Source organism: Alligator mississippiensis, chromosome 1 (genome assembly GCF_030867095.1).
Source record: "Alligator mississippiensis isolate rAllMis1 chromosome 1, rAllMis1, whole genome shotgun sequence".
Classification (NCBI taxonomy): domain Eukaryota; kingdom Metazoa; phylum Chordata; order Crocodylia; family Alligatoridae; genus Alligator; species Alligator mississippiensis.
In genome coordinates, this window is record NC_081824.1 from 299,617,451 (window position 1) to 299,630,848 (window position 13,398).

Genomic DNA, 13,398 nt, shown 5'->3' on the forward strand with positions numbered 1-13,398 from the left:
CTCTTTCTTTTTCTCCAGGTGAGCTGTCACCACAGATTTTTCTTAGAGTCTTCCATACACTTTCAAGACATGTTATAGCCACCAGTCTTCTGGCCAAAAGGATTGCATTAGACTCTCATTAATGTTGTTTTGAGTATGTCTACATGTTCATGTCTACAGTAGTATGTCTACAGTAGTTACTGTGCATTTAATTTAGTACTTGCTTAATGAAGTACTAACTAAATGCACAGTAACTAGAATGACTGCGCAGTAGTGCCAGTAGTGGCTTTTTAGTGACGCTTGTTCTGCAGCAGCTTAATACTACTGCACAGTAGTATATTAGCATGTTTTTTAGCCCAGTGTGCTACTACACAATGTTATTAGGCTACTGCACATTAAGCATCTTGTGTAGACCTGCCCGTTGTTTCCTAGACCAACCACAAAACTAAGCAAAGAGAGCATTCCCTCTTCCTAGTGACAGAACACCCCACCTCTGTAACACACTTATTTTTTTTCCAAGGAATCCCTCAGCTTAGATCTGGGATGAGGCTTGGAGCTTTCATGTACCAGTGGGCACTGCCATGCAAAATACCCTCTCTTTATCTAATGTTTAATCTGGAGATATTGCTTCCAAACCACTCACTCTGCTTATTAGCAGCAGAGGACTAAAAGCACATTTTATCAAAGAGTTGTGTATTTTGATAGTCTGAGGCTTTTTCTGGCTTCTGGGCTTCACTTCCGAATTGAGTACTATCCTTAGGAAAACAACCATTTGCTCTTCATCTGTGCACCACGTTAAAATGAATGTCCTCAAGCCATGTGAGCTGAGCTTTTGAGTCCATGAAATTATAGATCTCTGGTCCCCAAGAGAGAAAGAACAAATGCATGCCTCTCTGTCTGAGCTATGTGAAAAGTCTCTTTTGGAATTTAAATTCTTAGATAGATGGCATGTTTCTTTTCCTTACACAAACACACACTTTCTCCCTAACTCTTAATTAATTACACTTGCACGAATCAGGCAGAGAATCACACACAATATTTTTTACATGACACGTAAGGCCCAGAGAAGTGAAGAGACTTGCTCAAATATCTACTATTAATTAGTATAAGAAATGAAAGAGCATTGACTGATATCTTAGATAGAGGTCAGCTCTGCCTACCAGGCTCAGATCTATAAAATTCCATCCACCACCGTGAAACTGAAGATGTTTAGATCTGGGGTTAGAGATAGGACTTATCCCTAATGTTGAGAAAAATAATTGATAAAAGTGAATTTTACTGTTACTTTGTTAGCTTCATTAGAAGGCCAGTTTGCTCCCAAATTTAAAAAGAAAGCTCCTTCCCAGTGCTTTCAGCAAGGCGGTACTGTAGTGCCTTGCATCCTGTTTCACAGTGATACAGCCATTAAAGGGTCACTGGAAAGGAAAAATTGATTACAGCATCATGGGGTGAAGGGACCACAAGGGTCATTTGGTTCAACCCCCTGCATGGATGAGAGAAATGTCACAGCAAATTTCTTATTCAGCAGTTCAAAATTCTTCTGTAAGAGTTGTTAAAGCTGTGCAGGCACATTTTTCACAGGAAGTGTAGCACAAGAACCCATGCATGTTTTATAACAAGACATGCTTCAGTGTCATTTCACAGTCATTAGTATTTTAGATAGTTGTGAAGGGATACAGGCTCCATGCTGTTCAGCAATGGTCTTAAACACTGGCTGAAAAATATTTGTATGTATGCTAGCAGTGTCAGATATGACAGGCTGAGATTAGCAAGGAAAGGACTGGAAGCCAAGGACAGGTTTGCTTTGAAAATATCTTTTGCATGACTCAATTAGGAATTTTACCAGGAAAAAATTTCAAATGCTGGAACCAAACTTGATCCAAATCCAATTAACAAGAAAAATCAACAAAAGAGAGAATTCTGGATATGCGTGCACACAACTAAATGAGCTAAGCCAATGAATAAATATAGAACAGAAATTGGGTTTATATGCGGTGTTTCTTTCTTACAGTATCCTAAAGAGAAATATACAGTACTGGTAATTATAAATCAGTAGAGCAGAGACTGTGTATGTAATCAGAGTAGTTATTGTACCCTTAAGCAATGGCCCCTGCACAATCATGAATACAAAATATGTTTCACTGGGAGAAAATGTTGGCCAAGTCACCAAGGTTATTTACCTCTACTGTTATCAAAAAGTGCTATGAAATCTTTGTCAATTCACCAGAGAGAGAAAGAGAGAGAGAAAGATTAAGGGTAGAAAGGTCCCTTAAATAAAGGATGATAGTGCAGAACTTTCCCAAAAAAAATCATCAACCCTGAGTGTCAGCATTGTGGATATGACCCACAGACCAGTACAGAAACATTTGCACAGAGTCACTGTCCTACTGCACGTATATCACACGCTTCATCATGATATTATTTCCACTTTGAAAAAATCTCAGTTGTCTCCTTATTCACTGGGGTTTTTTTCTTTCTTCATGTTATTCTCAGAATCAAACAGAGTACTATCTGTGCTTAAACCAAATGACTATATCCTGGTTTTCTTGGAGGATTATTAAGATGACTGTGCAAAGACTTAGAGGTCTAGAATGCATGAGGAAAGTTTGAAAGAACAGGGATTATTTAATCTGAAGAAGAAAGGCCTGACAAGGGATTTGACAGCAGTCTTCAAATACAAAAAGAGTTGTTATAAAGAGGATATTGATCAATTGGGTTTTTTGGGTACATCTACACGTGCAATTAACATGTAGCAATAAACTCCAGTGCAGTTCACGCTGGAGGTTATAGCTCCCAGGTGACATGTTTGCACGTACACCCAGGACCTCAGCACATTGAGCCAGATGGGACAAGCCAGCTCTGACGCAGCTCAATGTGCTGTAGAGGGACTGACTGGGGCACAAGGGTGCTCCAGTGTTGGGGCTGGCTGGGGTATGAGGGTGCTCCACTGTGTGTAGCCAGCAGGCAGCCCCTTCACTGAAATACCCTCATGCCCGAGCCAACCTCATCAGTATCTACATGTGCATTGCAGCACACTAAATAATGCCACCATACTTGTGTTTACAAGTACTAACCTATGGTGGTGTTTATTAGTTTACTGTGGCCTAATAGGGCTATATGTGTGGGCACTGGGAGCATCTATGCATTCATTAATGTGCTGTAACTATGGCACATTAAGTTTAGTACCTGTGATCATGCACCCTAATCAGCAGTACTGCATATTAGCACCAACGAATGCTTTTTAAGTGATGCTAATGTGAAGTAGATTAATTCTAATGTCTATATTGAGTCCGTGAGTTTAGAATATAGGATTCCAGAGTCTATATTGAGTCCATGAGTTTCTGTATCTACTGCCTAGGAGGTTGATGAAGTGAAGTTCATAGGCTGTGAAAAGTGATTTATAAATTCCCTTTCAGGATCAGGCCTGAGAGACTGGAGACAGAGTGTTTTTTTGTGAGAAATGTGCCCTCACGGGTAGTTGGGGTTTGTTGTCTTTGATAGATTCTGGTGTGCAATTTGTGGGGGTACTGGAGATTGTTGGCAGATTTTGTGTTTTGAGCTGTAGGAACTTGGCTTCTGGTGATGAGGTTAGGTTTGCAAGGTTCGCTGCTTGTTTGAATTTACAAACCACTTTTCAGAGCTGAGCCTATGAACTTCACTTCATCAGCCTCCTAGGCAGTAGGTACAGAAACTCATGGACTCAGTATAAACATTGGATTTATGGCACACTACAACCTGCCAGACATCTGACTTCCCAGGTACCTCTCCACTTTTACCTGTGCTGCTACATCCCTACCCCCTACCCCCCACCCCCCCAGCCTCTGGCTTCCTTACTATTCTTTCCATTCAGGAACAGCACACACACACACACACACACACACACACACCCAATTGCAGGTGCTTTCTCAACCTGACAAAGGGTTTTTCAACCTGAAAGCTTGCTAAGATACATTTCTCTAACTATTCAGTTGGCCTGCTAAAATATACCAGATTGACCTAAAGGCCCTTGTCTGCCAGTGCCATGTCCTTAAACCAACACCCCTAGCACCTGTCCTTGGTCAGCTGACCGGAAGGACGCAGAGCTCTGGACACATCTAAGCCCCAGGGCTGGGGCTGACAGGGAGAGTGGAGAAGAAGCTCCTGCAAGGAAGAAACGAAAGGCTCTGTCACAGTTTGGCTGCCTGAGATGCTACTGATGCTACTGTGCTGCTCACTAAGTTATTACAGGCATCCCCTGTTTAGTGCTCTTAATTGGTTCTGAAAAACTGAGTGTTAAACAAAATGAGCGTTAAGCAAAACCAAAAGTATTTGACAACCCAAGATGGTGACTGCGATTGTTTTTAATGACCCAAGATGGGGACTGAGAGCGTTATAATGAAACTCGATGAGCACTAAGTGAAACCAGGTATCAATTTAAAATGAGAGTTATTGTGAAATAGTGCTAAGTGAAACAGTGTTAAGTGGGGGTTGCCTGTACCTGTTGTTATTTAAAGTGGTGGACTGGACTGAGGCTGTAGGGGAGGAGGACTCATTGGGGCACACTACCGTGTCATGTAGAGGCCCCAGCGCTAGTGAGGACATACCTTAACACACACACACAGTCACACAGTGAGGGCATGACTTAACACACATGCTAGAAAAGAAGCTCCTGCAGGAGAGGAAAGAAAGGCTCTTTAACAGTTTGTCTGCCTGAGATTCTGCTGGTGCTACTGTGCTGCTCACTAAGTTATTTTATACCTATTGTCATTTAAAGTGGTGGGCTGAGATGAGGCTGTAGGGGAGGAGGAGATCTCATTGGGGCACACTACCATGTCGTGTAGAGGCCCCAGCACCAGTGAGGGTGCGCCTTAACACACACACACACACACACACACACACACACACACACAGTGTTACCCATGTCATGAGTTTTGCTTGTCAGCAGCCTGAGGTGCAGTTTCCCAGAAACCCATGCACCTATCTCCTTGAATGCTGGCAGTCTCCATGGACTCAGCAGGGCCTAGCAAGCCTTCAGTTTTCACCCTGCTGTGTCTTAACAGACACACGTGACACGAGTTTTGCTTTCAAGACTTTGAGGTGCACTTTCCCATAAACCACTAAACCTATCTCCTCAAAACTTGGCAGACTTTATGGCCTTAGAAGGGGCTACCATCCCTGCAAGTTTCATCTGAATCAGGCAATAAATGACAAAGTTATAGGCAGTTTTGTATTTCCCCATTATAGCCTATGGATGAAACAGCGAAACAGTTTTGACAAAATGAAACAGAACAGTACTTTTGAAATTAAACAAAACTTGAAACAAAACATTGCCCCATCCAAATGGAAGTTGAAAAGGAACAGTGCTGTTTCACACAGCCCTAATGCCCAATACAATTAGTCTGCTGTGCCATTAGTGTCTTGTCTAGAAGTGCCCACTGAGACTTTACTGCAAAGTTAATTAGGCAACTGCAGTAAATGTCTCCTCTGTAGATGTGTCCTGTGTCTAAGTAGTGGACTTAAGTTCCTCCAAAGATGAAGGAGTAGCAGGACTGAAAAACTGAAAAGTTAACCCTACAATGTGGAAGGCCAAATGTCTGCAGTGTTTTGGGGGATTATATTTTTCTCTTGTGGCACATATGAGTGATTCAGATAACAATTTATATGCATCTGGTTAACTTGAAAGAATCGCTCAGAAATATTCAAACTAGGACTGGGTGTGCTGTCTCCCTTTCTCTTCACTGTTAGACCGGTGTTAAGAATCAATCAGAATAAAAATGGGGGACCTGGTTTAGTCTGGTTTGAAGAGTCAAACATAGATAAATATGTGACAGCATTTTTGAAGGAAGCTGGACAGGCATGAAAATACCTAGTAAAGCACAAAACTTTTTATTTCAAAGTGTCTGATTCAAATGCATCCCCAAAATATGGTGAGCAATGGTTATTACAATGCAAGGCCTGTTGGAAATGACCCCAGCAGTCCTAAGCTAGTTCTCATCAGACAAAAATCCACATAACCAAAATTACCTCAATAGTCACCCATATTTATGGTGTTAACTGAGAAACTAGTGACTGAATGGAGATATCAGCTCAACTCAGCTCTAAGATGTAGTGATCAGTCCCATGGATCAACTAATATGTGTTGTTAGAGCATTCTGCAGCAACCTGAATTGCCAGTGCTTGTGTGATTTCATTTCTGTGGACATATAGAGGGCTTTGATCTGGTGCCAATCTAGTGCCCATCATGAGCATTATCTTTGCATGATTTGGGGTATGTCTTTCCTGCGGAGATAACTTGGGTGATCAGCAGACAGGTCTGAGCATTTGGGTTGGTCTATGTCTATCCTGAGCATGAGTGTTCATACACCTCCATTGCTTGTGACTGCAGGGAGGTGGTTAGGAAGGCCAAGGCAGAGATGGAACTAGGCCTGGTGACCAGAATTAAGGATAACAGAAAGTCCTTTTTCAAATACATAGGGAGTAAGAAGAAGGCACCAGGTAACGTGAGGCCCCTATAGGACAGGCTTAGCATTCTGGTGATTGCAGCAAAGGAAAAAGCTGATCTCTTCAAAGAGTTCTTTGCCTCCATATTTCTGAGCAGGGACCAGGACAACTCCCCCACTAGGATTACGGATAGGCTCAGGGGACATGACGCCATGCCTAGGGGCAGCAACAATCTAGTTAGAGAATTTCTGAAGGGGCTGGATGTGTTTAAATCATCAGGTCCAGATGCTCTTCATCCAAAGGTACTGAGGGAATTGGCAGAAGTCATAGCAAGTCCCCTGGCATGGCTGTATGATCATTCGTGGTGCTCTGGAGAGGTCCCAGAGGACTGGAAAAGGGCCAGTGTGGTCCCCATTTACAAGAAGGGGAGAAAGGAGGACCCAGGTAACTATAGGCCAGTCAGTCTCACCTCGGTCCTTGGGAAGACCTTTGAGAAAATTATCAAGGAGCACATCTGTGGGGGCCCAGCATGGGAGGTAATGCTCAGGGGCAACCAACACAGGTTCACTGTGCACAGATCCTGCCTGACTAACCTTGTTTCCTTTTACGACCAGGTCACAAAGTCCTTGGATGCGGGCATTGAGGTGGATGTTGTCTACCTGGACTTCAAGAAGGCCTTTGACACTGTTTCTCACCCCATGCTTATAAAAAAACTAGGCAACTGTAGCATCGATGCCTACATAGTCAGATGGGTGGCAAATTGGCTCAATGGCTCACTCTCTGCACCCAGAGCATGGTGGTGGATGGGTCGTTTTTGACCTGGAGGCATGTGGGCAGTGGAGTTTCCCAGGGCTCGGTCCTCAGGCCTGTGCTATTCAACATGTTTATCAGTGACTTGAAGGTGGGCGTGGAAATCACACTGTCCAAATTCGCTAATGACACAAAGATGTAGGGAGAAGCAGGCACACTGGTGGGGAGGGACAGAATCCAACTAGATCTAGACAGGTTACAGAGGCGGGCAGATGAGAATAGAATGGAATTCAATGCAGACAAGTGCAAGGTGCTGCATCTAGGGAGAAGGAACCTGCAACACATCTATAAGCTGACCCTTCTCAACAACACAGTAGCTGAAATGGATCTTGGAGTCATTGTTGACTCCAGGATGGACATGAGCCGCCAGTGCAAGGAAGTGGTTAGTAAGGCTAACCGCACCTTGCCATGCATCTACAGATGTATCACAAGCAGGTCCAAGGAGGTGATCCTTCCCCTCTATGCAGTGCTGGTCAGCTGCAATTGGAGTACTGCGTCCAGTTCTGGGCAGTGCACTTCAAAAGGGATGTGGCTAACCTTGGGAGGGTCCAGAGGAGGGCCACTCGCATGGTCAGGAGGCAGCAGGCCAGGCCCTATGAAGATAGGCTAAGGCCTGAATCTATTCAGCTTCCGAAAGAGAAGACTGAGAGGGGATCTGGTGGCCATCTATAAACTCACCAGAGGGGACCAGCGGAAAAAAGGTGAGGCACTGTTCCTCCGGGCACCACTTGGGATAACAAGGAATAACAGCCACAGATTGATTGAGAGTAGGTTCAGGCTTGATATCAGGAGGCATTACTTTACAGTTAGGGCTGTGAGGCTCTGGAATGGGCTTCCAAGGGAGGTGGTGCTCTCCCCTACCTTGGGGGTCTTCAGGAGAAGGTTGGATAGATATCTGGCTGGGGTATTATACCAGCACTCGTTTCTGCACAGGACAGGGGGTCAGACTTGATGATCTGTTCAGGTCCCTTCCGACCCTAGAAACTATGAAACTATGAGTGTTCATGGTGATGTAATACTTATTTGTGTAAGGCACTCAGACTTTTGGAGGCACATGCCACATGCCATGGTTCTTAGCTGTGCCATTCTATAGATGATTTTTTTTTCAGCACCTTGTGGAAGAACTTGTCTGTCCTTCCTGAGTCCCTGTGCAGAAGCCATCTTAGCTGACCAACTCTGTTAACTAAGCCACTTCATTTTAACCACTCTGTTAACTTGACACTTCAGTGGCAAGGCATGGATCCTTTGTTATGAATGACGAGCTGTTCCAGCTGTTGACTTTAATGAATCCCAAGGTAGATGCAGGGCATGGTATGTGATGGTGGATATTTTAGCAGTGATTTGTCACCCTGAAAGGATGATGGCAGGCCTTGGTGAGGAGACTATGTTGCAGATGTCAGGCAGTGGAGAGACCTAATGCACAAATTAATCAGTGTGGAATTCCTCTATCCTGGGCCACAGTTTTAAAGCAGAATCAGAGGCAGAAAGTAATTAGATCATATCACTCAATGTAGCTTGGATGACCAGGAGTGACTCCAGAAGTTGAACATGAACAAAGCTATCTTCATTGACCTGTGTGAGGAGCTTGCCTGACCTTCCATTACCAGTACTGCACATTATTTCTTAAGTTTTTCGTTTCTTATGTAGCATAGCCAGGCTAAAAAAGGAACTAGACAAATTCATTGACAATATATATATTACAAGCTGTTGAACAGAACAGTTGGAAATGTTTCCTTAATCATCTCTAAAGCAGTAAGGGTGGATGTCAGGGAGGGTAATGAATATGGTAAGGTGTAAATTGACCAATAAGGTCTCTAAGATTTTGTTGTTGGAGGCAACTCATTGCCACAAAAAGCAACAGTGTGTTTCAGGTAGAGGTGATCTACGCATGTCAGAAAAGTCATGTTGCCAATATGGCAAGTAGTAAGTGTCGCCACCATATTGGAATCCAAGATGGCTGCTGTAAATTCACATTTTGGTCAATATTTCAGCCCCCAGTAGGGTTAGAAAATCAATTCCAATGATGAAACGAACATTGTATGAACTGAAGACCTTAATTGTAAGATTTCCATCATGGTAGCCGAATTGGATTCCCACATGACTGACACATTATCATGTATGTATCAACTCAATATAATTAAAAAACCTAGTACACAATACTCTGATACTAATGCCAAATGAAACTGATAATTGGCTCTATGTGCATGGTGCACAAGGGCATTGTATGTAGGCAGAAGTTTATCCAGAGCTTTTTCTTGATGTCATAATTTCACCCTAACATCCAAAAGGGTTAAAGATGTTGATGGCTGAAACAGCAGCACAACAAACTTTTCTACACAACTGTATAAATCCTTATCAACATTAAACCTACTTCCTAGATCTTCCATAGATCTTGATATTGAATAAACACTTTCCAAACAGTTTTCTTAGTGTAACCACCAAACTGGCTGGTGATGTCACAACCAGTGACACTGCAGAATCCAATTAGAGATGCATGAACTGGGTCAGGCAATTCTGACATAATATCTTGAACTGGAATGAATCTTACTGAGTTGCTTCTCTTCATCCAAGCCTTAAGCACAAGATTATGCCATCAAAGAAGGACCAGTACATCTATGTAATTGCAGCAGAGTATTAGAATTCTTGTTTCATTTGCTTCAGTGTAGCCAGAGGACATTCACCACCTTCATCTTCTACTAAACTGCAATATCTTTCAAGTAGGCCTTTTAGCTTGTACACATTTTTCCATGCAAAACCAGCATCTAGTTCATCTATCATTTGATGCCAGGCTCTTGCATCAAGAGAAAGAAGAATATCTTCTTGGACAATCTCCACATGCGAATGGGAACGAGAGACTAGAGCCTTGTTGCTTTTGTTGTTCCTCCTGCCTGCATTCAGGATGGTATTAGATCTTCATCACCAATTTGGCAATGCAACACTTCATTCATCTCTGCCAGCTTTGGTACTGCACTGACTGATTCAAACAATAACATTTGACTCAAGTCTCTTCTTATTAAAATGCTTCTGGGAGAATATGCACATCCTCCAGTGAACTGCTGGAGTAGATGATCTACCTGAGGTCCTAGTGTGTTCTTCACTTAATGTTGTTGGTAAGATTTCCCTTTCATCTTCTACCTTGTGCAACTTTATTAACAGTGTCTCAATATGTCCTTTGTGTGTAAAAGAACTGTAGCAAAAATAGTGCCTAGGGGATAGGTGATGTCTCCAGTTCAGTGCTTTCTATAGCATCCACTTCTGTCAATGTTGGAGATAGAATACTGGGCTAGATGGACCATTGGTCTGACCCAGTATGGTACTTCTTATGTTCTTATGTAGATTAAGGAGCCCCTACCACTCTAGAACAAGTTGCTACTGATGTCTGACGTGCTCTGTCAGACCGTTACAGGGTAATGACTAACCATCTTGGCATTGGAAATTAACTGCCAGCAAAGTGATGAGGGATCTTTGCAAGTCAATTGCTGCTGTAGCTCACTGTTGGGTGGCAACAATTGCTAATATCCTTACAGAAAATTAGTTGTTGAACAAATACATTTCCCAAACTGTGCTGGAACCAGCAATGGTACACATGTGAGCATCACCTCCTTCTCCCCTCCAAAATCCATTGAAGTCATCAGTGAAATTCTCATTGCCTGCAGTGGAGAATTACAGAAAGGTAATTACAGAATTAATTTCATATTACTGGGAAATGTTTGCTAGGGTGTTGCTTTGTTTTAAAAGAGAAAGAAGCCAATTGGAAAAAGACTGCAGAAGAAGAAAACTTTTGCAGCATAAGATCTCTAATGAAAAAGTTAAGGACAGTCATTCAAGTCTTTAACTGCTTATCAAAATGCAGTGACAAATGTAAATCAATCTTTATCAAATGTAAGTAAAAATATCTAATTTGGAAAGGCTACCATTTAAGAATCCGGCCACTGAGCCACTTACAAATAATCATAATATCTCTAAGGGCTGACTTTGTTTTGCTTACCAGTTTTTCATTACTGTATGGAAAAAAAGAAAACTTCTAAAAATGTATCCTTATTGAAAACCTATTTTCCCCTTCATTAACCAGATTGACTTTCTACCCTTTAATGCTTTTTGTATTTTTTTATCTTATTGACCAGAATGATTGAACGTGGAATAGTAATTGATTTTCAGAATGAGAAGCCCAGGCATTTGATAAAGTACATCACAAGTCTATTCCGAGTTCAAGTGCAATTCATATCATCCTCTCAATTATTGTATTTATCAGTGGTTAATAATAATGGGCTTATGATATCCTGTCAGCCTATTTCAGTGGCTAGCTCCTCAATAGTATAGTAGGGCTTCAGTCATAACTAGATCTGATTAAAAATACTAAATCTGTGTTTTATTACGCTGGTTGCATCTGGACTTTAATAAACTTCAGTCCCTTACTGTGGTGATTATCAAAACAACCATCTAGGACAAAATAGGTCTTGATGCCACTTTCTCCCCAGATAAAAAACTCTTCATTGCTGCTTCAAGTTTTCATGAACTTATTCTACAACCTGATAGAATTTAATCTAGATACTTGAATGAATTGTAAAATAGGTAAGATGGATATCAGTTGATCTGTTAATCCTCCAGGCCATTGCGGCCGGGGGGAGGGGGGGGGGGGAGGGGAGGGGAAGGCACAGTGGTCACAAACTTCATCTTCTGCTCATTAAAAAAATGCATCAAGACTTTTAAATGTCCCTGGACCTTGGATAAGAGAGGATATGGGGTGGTTTAACATCTCAATGAAAAGGCAGAATGGTGTAACACATCCCAGGTGCTGCAGAATCACGCTGTCAAATGTCTTAAAATTCCAAGCTCCCAAAGTCAGGTGATTAAGTGAGAATTTCAAGCTGTTTTCATTTTTATTTTAAAGTAGGGCTGTGGAAGGAAGAAATATGGGACTCATGAGGTGAGGTGAGGTGAGGACATGGGAGAAGAAGCAAAGGTTTTAGGAGAGACTGGGACAGGCTGGGTAAGGAGGCTGGGATGAAAAGTCCTTGGAGTGGAGATTGAGATGAATGAGGTGACAAGAATGAGAGACTGACAAGGACTGAAATAGTGGCAGGTTGGATGGGACTGGGCAGAGGAGATCGTGTTTTGAGGAGGAATTGGTAAAAGAGTGTGTCCACTAGAACCCTGGGTCTTACCAGCCACTTGCTGTCAGCAAATACCAATGAAACTCACTAGTAAAGTGTCTCTACCCTCAATACTGTTGGTCCACATAGAGGTTGACAGCCTCTATGATACACTGCTATCGCTTACTCCATTAGTTCAAGAGGCAGAGGTCTGTGTGGTGAATCAAAAGCTTCCAACCCTACTGATGAGCCACATGAGAGAGAATGCTGTTCAACGTAACAAAATTTCAGAAAGAGGGGGAGGGATCAGACTTTTCTTTTAAGAAAACCTAAGCAATTACATACAGAAACTACATTACAAGAGCATTTTAAGGCTATAAGCTCAAATATTAAAAAACAGCTGAGTTACATTTGCTTGAGGAACTTGAATTCATCCCCTTTGTGCATTTCCATTTTGTGACTCCTTAGGGACAGGAAACTGGGTGCAACTGAAAAATATTACATTCTCTGCAAAGGGCCAGGGCCCAGCTAACATAAACCAGTGCAAGCACCAACGATACTGCCAGGAATGACACTGAGCAGATCAAAGGTGACTGCAAGGCTCTTGGCATGAGGATTAAGGAGGTCGGAGCACAAGCAGTGTTCTTGTCAATTCTTCCTGTGGAAGGCAAGGGTCCAGGCAGAGACCATTATATCATGGAAGTGAATGCATGTCTGAGACAGTGGTGTAGACATGAAGGCTTCAGCTTCTTCAACAATGGGCAGATGTTCTTGGGAGGAGGCCTGCTATCAATAGATGGGATCCATCTGACAAGAACGGGGAAGAGTATCTTTGGGCATCATCTGGCCAATCTAGTAAGGAGGGCTTTAATCTAGATTTTACAAGGGATGGTGATCAAAACCTTCCAGCTATAGAGCACATAGCCCAGAGGGGAAAGGACTTGAAAACGCAACTTAACTCTGGGAAAGGCCAGAGACCTACAGGATGCAAAAGGGAAGCAAGTAAATCACAATGCAAAATACATCCCATGCGTGTATGTAAATGTGAGATGTATGGAGAACAAACAAGGTGACCTGGCAGCTGCAGCCTGTGGAA

General features: G+C 42.5%; 1 protein-coding gene across 1 annotated transcript in view; it reads left to right on the forward strand.

Annotated features, from left to right (window-relative positions):
* Positions 1–13,398, forward strand: part of PDE9A (phosphodiesterase 9A) — a 93,548-nt gene that overhangs the window by 7,568 nt on the left and 72,582 nt on the right. The gene's annotated exons all lie outside the window — the stretch shown is intronic.